Genomic DNA, 8,859 nt, shown 5'->3' with positions numbered 1-8,859 from the left:
GACTTCCCGGAAGTCTATTTCCTTTGCCAGATTAGGGAAGTTCTCCTTCATTATTTGTTCAAATAAGTTTTCAATTTTTTGTTCTTCCTCTTCTCCTTCTGGCACCCCTATAATTCGGATGTGGGAACGTTTCAAGGCGTCCGGGAGGTTCCTAAGCCTCTCCTCCTTTTTCCAAGTTCTTGTTTCTTCATTCTTTTCTGGTTGGATGTTTGTTTCTTCCTTCTGGTCCACACCATTGATTTGAGTCCCAGTTTCCTTCTCATCACTATTGGTTCCCTGTACATTTTCCTTTGTTTCTCTTAGCATAGGCTTCATTTTTTCATCTGTTTTTCGAATAGATTCAACCAAGTCTGTGAGCATATTGATAACCAGTGCTTTGAACTGTGCATCTGATAGGTTGGCTATCTCTTCGTCGCTTAGTTGTATTTTTTCTGGAGCTTTGAAGTGTTCTGTCATTTGGGCCATTTTTTCTTTTTTTTTTGTCTTGGCGCGTCTGTTACTTTAAGGGGCGGAGCCTTAGGTGTTCACCAGGGCGGGGTAACGGTGGTCGCTGAGCTGTGACGCTGTACGAGGGGGAGGGGCCAAGTGGGAGCAATGGCGCCCGCCTCACTCTCCTCCGGCTTTCAATCTTTCACTCCGCTACCCACAATCAAACTGGGCCACTCTGGTGCTGGTTCCCGAGTAAGTGGGCCTGTGCACGCTCTAGGCCCCTGTGGGTCTCTCCAACAACCTCTTCTGTGAGGCTGGGAGTCTCTCCTGCTGCCGCCCCAACCCCCAGGGGCGCTTTCAATCAGAGGTTTGAGGCTTTATTTCCCGGAGCTGGAGCCCTGGGTTGCATGGTCTGCTTCGTTGCTCGCCGTTTGTCAGGTTTACCTGTGGGCGAATTTCGTGCCGCGGGGTGCTACCCGCTGCTCTGCCTGCCCCGCTCTCCACCACTCTGAGTCCGGCCCTCTGGGTTTATCCGTGCAAATATGGGGCCGCAGTGTCTGCTAGTGCTCGGACTGCCTGCGCCATTTGTCCCACACTCCGCCAGTCTCAGTCCCGCCACAGCCAAGTGAGTCCTCTCCACCCCGGTGCCCGTCTCCGCCCCTCCTACCAGTCTGGATGAATGGTTATTTTCTATTTTCTTGGTGTTGGTCCCCCTTGCTGTTCGATTCTCTGTCAGTTCTGGTTGTGCGAGGAGGCGCAGTGTGTCTACCTACGCCGCCATCTTGGTTCTCCGTAACTGAGAATGTTTTTAAGAATTGGAATAACTAGGTTCTGTGTTTTCTCTGTATCAGGTGGAGGAATGCGCAAGATTCATACGTAGGTAAATTGAGGAACAGCTTGCCTGTATTATCTGACTCATAGTACAGGAATTTCACTTTGGGCTTATACATTTTCTCCATTACATTATAAACTCACAAGAGTGGCCTTACACTTTTGATAATCTTTCTTCATTATAATTTGGGCATAATGTTTATTGATTAAGAAGGAAGTACATTTAAGAAATAAACTTAAATGGTATAAATAAACATGTTTATTTCTTGTTCATTGGGAGACAATATGAATACAAATGTATGAATAGTAAAAATACATAACTCTAGAAACTCCCATAAAAATGAAACTAGAGAGGGATTATTAGCAGATAAAGGATGTTTAGAAATTCTGGAAATAAAGTGGTTTCAAAAATAGTAATAACAGTCAATGAATCTAGACAGGGAATCTCACTGTGCAGCGTTCAGTATTCTGGAATGCTCAATGAAGCAGGCAAGTGGAGCAGATATGGAACTGACATGTTCTTTTTAAATTTATATGTGGAATAATGGATTTCTAATCATCTTTTATGTGATATTCAGAGAATACTAGCAAAATGTCATCTTCCTTATACAAGATAAAAAGCTTCTTGACATTCTTGAATTTGAGGGTTTCTCAGGCTGTCTCTGTGCTGAATTGCCTAAAAGAAAATTTCCGACATAGAAAAATATTGTTGATAAGCTCTGTCATCCTAATTAGGCATCTGAATTCTACCGATAATGATGAACAAGCAATAATTGCTAGACATTTGAACAACATCTCTAGTGTGAAAAATGTATTGATCATAAATGATACTGCAAGAAACAAAATAAAAGGTTAAAACTCACTTTATTTGAAAAACATCTATGGAATAAAAATATGACAGAAGAACTGTCAACAGCCAAAAGTATTCTTAAAAATTTATATTTGATCAAATTTTAAAAACTAGTCAATATACCTATTGAATAAATAAAGTTGTGGAAGTAGGACTAGGCCATACAATTTTTCTGGAGGTGAGTAATTTTATTTATTGGTTGATTGATTTGAGATGTCTTTATTGAAGTTTTTCCATTGCCATTTAGTCCTCTTATAACCCCTCCTCACAGCAATCGCCACACTGTTGTCTGTGTCCATGAGTCCTTTTTCCTTTTTGCTCAATCCCTCCACCTCCAAATCTGCCCTTTCTAACTAGCTCTCACCTGCTCTCCATTTGTTTCAAGGTATCTTGGTTTCTTCCTTGATTGCATTATTGACACATTCATTGTTTAATAATATGTTATTTAGCTTCTGTGTCTTTGAACATTTTTCATTGTTGTTCTTGTGACTGAATTCTAGTTTCATAGCATTGTGGTCAGGGAAGATGCTTGATATGATTTCAATCTTCTTAAAGTTATTGAGACTTGTTTTGTGTCCTAACATATGGTCTATCCTAGAAAATGCTCCATGTGCATTTGAAAAGTATGTATATTTTCTGCTGCTTTGTGGTGAAATGCTCTGAAGATATCAATGAAATCCATTTGATCTAGTGATCATAATTCCATTTGATTTAAGGCTGCTGTCTCCTTGTTGATTTTCTGTCTGGAAGATCTAGGATCAAGGGTAGGAAGTGGGGATTCCTGGGGTGGGGGGTGGTCAATGGAGACAACTGTACTTGAACAATAATAAAATGTGGGGACAAAAGAAGTCAATAGGTTATTAAAATCCCTGACTATGACTGTATTTCTATTGGTCTCCCTTTATGTCCATCAAGATTTGCTTCACATATTTAGGTGCTCCTATGTTTGGTGCGTATGTGTTTACGAGGGTTACATCCTCTTGTTGGATTGTTCCCTTTATCATTATGCAGTGTCCTTTGTCTCTTACTATAGCCATGGTTTCAAAATCTCTTTTGTCGGATATAAGTGCTGTTATCCCAGATTTTTTTTTCATTCCATTTGCATAAAATATCTTTTCCCATCCCTTTACTTTTAGTCTGTGTCTATCTTTTGATTCTTGATAGGTTGCTTGGAGGCAGCACATATATAGCTCTTGATTTTTATCCATTCAGCTACCATATGTTTTTAGATTGGAGCATTTAAGCCATTTTTCTTTAAGGTGATTATTGACAGATATGTGTTTAGTGAGATTTTGTTAGACTATTTTCCTCTGTTTTTTTTTTTTCCTTTTTTTCTTCTTCTTCTTAAAGCAAGCCCTTTAACCTTTGTTTCAGTACTGGTTTGGTATTAACAATCTCCTTTAGCTTTGTCTTGTCTGGGAAGCTCCTTATTTCTCCTTCAATTTTGAATGATAGCCTTGCTGGGTAAAGGAGGCTTGATTGTAGTACCTTGCTTTTTATCACCTTGAATATTTCAGGCCACTCCCTTCTGGCCTGAACTAATGAGTAATGAGTTTCTAATGAGTAATCAGATGACAGTCTAATTGGTGCTCCTTTGTAGGCAAGTATCTGCTTTTCTGTTGCAGCTTTTAGGATTCTCTCTTTAGCTTTAAGCCTTGTCAGTTTAATTATGATATGTCAGGTTTTGGCCTCTTTAAGTCCAAATTGTATGGGACTCTGAGCTTCCTGGACTTGTGTATCTTTTTTTCTTCATCAGATTAGGGAAGTTTTAGGTCATTAGTTCTTCAAATAGGCTCTTGACTGTCCTCTTCTCCTTGTGGCATTCCCATGATGCAAATGCTGTTATGCATTACGTTGCCAAAACATTTCTCAAGCTCTCCTCATTTTTTAAAATTCTTTTTTCTTTTTGCCACTCGGCCTGATCCTCCAAATCACTAATTCAATCCTTTGCTTTATCTAACCTACTTTTTATTCCTTCTAGTTAATGTATTATGTATTTCAGACATTGCATTCTTTATTTATGACTGGTCCTTTTTTATGGTTTCTATCTTTTCTCATGTTGTTGAGTATCCTTATAATCGTTACTCTAACCTCTGTATCTCTAAATTGCTTACATTTACTTCATCTGCTTCTTCTTTTGGAGAACTCTCTTATTTTTTCATGCTGGGTCTATTTCTTTGTCTTTTCATTTATGCTGCTTTATATTCTCCACTTTAGCTGTTAACCTAATCAATGATATAGCTTTAAACTATAATTAGCAGCCCATCTTAAGCACTACCGGGTGAGGCAGAGTAATTCCTGTGGGCAGGGCTATTGCTTCCCCTCAGGCTAATGCCAGTTGGAAGGGAGTGCTCTGCCTGATAAAGATGATTTCTGCAGTATTGGGAATGACTCAGCATAGGGATTCTGGTAGTTCTTTCTGTAGTTCTCTCTCCAGAGCCACCAACTCAGACTCCCCTCAAGCATCTCTAGTCTCTCTGCTCTCCCTCTGCTGGAGCCCAGGTAAGTGGCTGCAAACAAAATTTTGTTCATTGGCCCTTTAAGAGGCTCTCTGTATCTCCAGCTGTCTTTCCTTAGATGATAGACATCCTGCTGCTTTTCACAAGTGTACTTTGTCTGGGATCCTTTCTAGCTGTGGTGCTGTAAGCTCGGTAGCCCAGCTTGGGGTTTAGATACCACAGTTCTCATTGGAAACCACCCCCCACCCTGGCTGCTGAAATATCCATCTAGAACTTCAGCTGCCACCTGTGGGAGCCCAGCCCGCCCTCTCATGTCTCCTCCACACTCCCTGCCAGTCTCGTTGTGGTGAGTGGTTTTTTCTGTCCATCTTTGGTTATCAGGCTTCTTTCCAGCTAGTGTTCAGTTGGTTATTCAGGATGATTTCTCTACTATTTAGTTGTAGTTCCAGACTGGTCCTGGGAGTATGTTAGTGTAACTTCCACTTAACTCCTTCACCATCTTGGATCTACTAGGCAGTGTTGGTTGGGGTGGCCAAAATAAATTTCTATGTTATTTATATCACTTTATTAATTTTATTTTGAACATATATAAAGTAAATATAATAAAATTCTGAAATTTCAATTCTGTGTTGGATATAGATCTTTTATATTATTTGCTAGAATTTTACTTTAATAAAGCATAATATTTAATTAAATGATAAAGCTAATATGTCATTTTGAAAAATAGCACAAAATTATTATATAATCTTAAGACTACTTTTGTGGTGATGAGTTCTAATCTTTTATCTCCAGAAATTTTCTCTCTTGTAAATTGTAGACTCGTGCATCCAGCTACCTAAGTATATCACCGGAATTTCAAACTTTACATGTCCAACATTGATTCTATGAAATTTTCCCTAAAACCCGCCCTCCTGAAGAATTCTTCATTTCAGTTTGTAACTCCATTTCCCATGTATTTAAGAGTCTTAGTTAGGAAAATTTATTCATTCTTGAACTTTTTATTCATATTCTGTAAGTATTCTTTCAGAAAATCCTGTTGGTGGTATTTTCCGAAAGAAATCTAGAATTCAATAAGTCTTCATTACCCCAAATGCCACAAACTTAGTTCAAGCCGCAGTTATCTCTGATTCGGAATAGGGTAATAGATTCTTGACTGGCAATCTTCCCTCCCTTTTGCAGTTCTTTTGTGTTTTGTCTACACAGTAGCCAGAATGGTCTGCTAAAATGTTCACAACTTTCAAATGGCTTCTCAAATTACTCAGAGTAAAAGCAAAAATCCTTACCAGGGCCTAGTCCTGCATGATTGTCTTCCCATTACAGCTCTGACCATTTCTTCAACCTTCTTCCCTTCATCGGCACTATTCCAGCCTCTGTGGTTTGTCTGTGGTTCCCAGACACACCAGTCAGGCTCTGCCTCGAATTTTCACACTCAGTAGTCTCTCTCACAGGAGTGATCTTCTCAGAACAGTATCACAGCTAGCCAACTCATGTGCACAGGTCTCCTCTTTACTCAAAAGTTGCCTTCTCGCTGAGGGTCTCTGCGACCACCCTTGTAAACCCTCAACCCCATCTCCATCCAATATCACCCTGCATGACTTGTTTTGTCTTCTAGCAATTGTCATTGACTAATAAACTATGCTCTTTATTTAGATCTTCTATTAATTTTCAGTTTTCCCTGTTAAAATGAAAAGTACATTAGGGAAAAGTTTATAGTTTCTACCATTGCTTTTACCTTAGCATCTAAAACTTCCTAGAACCTGGCATATTTTTAATACAGCTGTGATAAGTATCTTTTAAAGTGTAGTTAGGTATGTTAATTACCTAAGGATGAGCATTGAGAGTTTTTTTTCTTTTTTCAGATGTATCGTTTTCCAAAAGCTTTATAATTACATGATATCGGGAACTTCCCAATCATTTACTGTGCAAAACTGACTTTACAAAAGCTAACTCAGATTTGGTAAATGTTCATTTTAGCACTGCCCTCTGCTCTTCACAGACACATTGGATTGTTTTTAGGGAGCTGTATTATCTGTGCAATCATGCCCGTCTTCCACAGAATATTTTGTATTTAAATGCTCCAGAGCAACTGAACACTAGTTAGTAGGCACTAGGCATTGGATTTTTATTATTGTTGTTGTGTACTAGGAAAAATACATAATTTCTAAAGTTCAATTTTATTGTCATAGAAAATTAAAACAAATGATCTTTTAATGTAGACAGAAATTAAATAGTATAAAAGGGAAAATATACATTAACAGTTATCCTTAAGAAATAGTTTATTAAAGCACTTCCTGCAGTAGACAATAAGTAAGAAGGCATTAAGGCAGCCTCTTAACATTATATTCAGATAGTCATTTCCATATATGAGCAAATAATATGTCTGCCTTAACAATACAAAGGAATTCATAAAGCTGCCAGCATAATGGAGTTCCCATCAGGAGCACAATAAAAAAGTGCTTAAGTACACACAGAAATGAAAAACAATGAGTCATTATTAAAAATGATTGCTTAAAAGAATAACCATTATTTTATTTTAAAGGTCTTAGTACACTAAGATGCTTCTGTCTTCTCATTAATATCCTAAATATGCACATAGAATATAACAAGTTGGCTTTTATTGGTGCTATTTCAAGGTTTTATCAATTCAGTATTTATTAAGCAGTATCCTTTGAAGTATACTTGTTTGTCAGGGAATTTCAACATTTTTGTACATTGGATTGCTATATTTTTTAATGTCCTTAAAATCTTGTTTTATGGAAAATTGTTCATGAAAAATGATATAGAATATTAAAAATGCTTTATCTTTAAGCATTTTTCTTCCTTTGTTTTCTTCCTTTGGGGTTTCAAAACAAAGAAAGAGAAAGGAATTTCAGCTAAAAAAAAAAAAGGAAAGTGAAAATAAAATAAAAGGTAAATGAACACAAAAACCAACCCCCTGAACTATCAGCATTCACTGTTACTTCCATCTGTAAACATAAAGAACATGACTAACTTGGGTTAAGTTCTACATAATTCCTCTTTATTGTCACTTGTAAATTGAAAATAAAAGTGGCTTAACATAGTCACAACATTTCATTGGGATTTTAAAATTATTTTTGAGCTAATAAAACTTTTCTCCTTTTTTATTCCACTCACTATCTTATTTCTGAATACATTAGCTATGTGATTATCTATTTCTTTTGCAATTAGACACAAACTCTAAAACTTGCTTCTGTATGAAAGAATGTGAAAATACCAACCACTACAATATTTCATTTTGTCTTGTTTAATACCTCAGAATTGAGATGTGGTGAGGTAAATAATGCAGAATTAAAGTACTATTAAAACGATCACCTATACTTTATTTACCAATGCAATATTTAACATATAAACTTTTTTATATTAAATATTTTTAATTCATTTCAAACATTTTAGGCTTTTATCTATTACCATTACAAAATCATTTTTATAATCACCCACTAGTTAAGTACATTTACCCCTTTTGTTTGCTGCTAAAACTCACAACACAGACATCATTTTTCAGACAACACTACAAATAAAAACTGAGAACATCCTTCTATACACCTTAATTTTTATATTTACTGTTTAGTTAATAAAATATTTTTCTATTGAATATTTTTTCTGCAATGAAGTATATTATTTTACTTTTTGAAAATGTTAATCAACATGTATTAAAGTTTTTAATATTTAAGTAATTTTGCAGAGATGAGGATCATATAATTCCTGGAAGTATATTCACTGGATTTTGAAAACTACAATTTGTATCACAGTCATCAGGTTGATTTGACAAATTTGATCTATTAATTGTTTAAATGTTGATGTAAAAACTGTCCACATTTGAAAGCTGTATAATGGATGGTATGTAGTTATTCTAATGTGTAATTGAATTATAGTATAGATAAATATATAGATAATGTTAATTGGCTAAAGAATTGCATAATAGAAATGAAGACAAATGAGTGTTTCCAATGGGAAGTAAATAGGCCATAGTAAATAGAAATTCATGCCATGGTCATATTATGAAAATTGAAAAGATGTACGCTGTGCTCTCTAACTAGTGAGTGTTATACTAGATGCAAAATGTAGAAAAGTAAGACAAGCAACAAAACATAGATCATGACAGCTCATAAGTTAGAAATGATCCAGAGTGTTTTTTCTAATAAAGGCTCATAAATCCTGACTGCCTCCCATTTGCCTGCCTCTCACTTTGAAGACAAAAAAAAAAAATCAGCCTAGATTTCCATCCAAGGTTACTATCTTGCCCCATCCCCAATGGTCCATCATTCAGCA

The sequence above is a fragment of the Desmodus rotundus genome, chromosome 2 (assembly GCF_022682495.2).
Source record: "Desmodus rotundus isolate HL8 chromosome 2, HLdesRot8A.1, whole genome shotgun sequence".
Taxonomy (NCBI): Eukaryota; Metazoa; Chordata; class Mammalia; order Chiroptera; family Phyllostomidae; genus Desmodus; species Desmodus rotundus.
The sequence above is the reverse complement of the archived record's forward strand: the minus strand, read 5'-3'. Positions refer to the sequence as shown.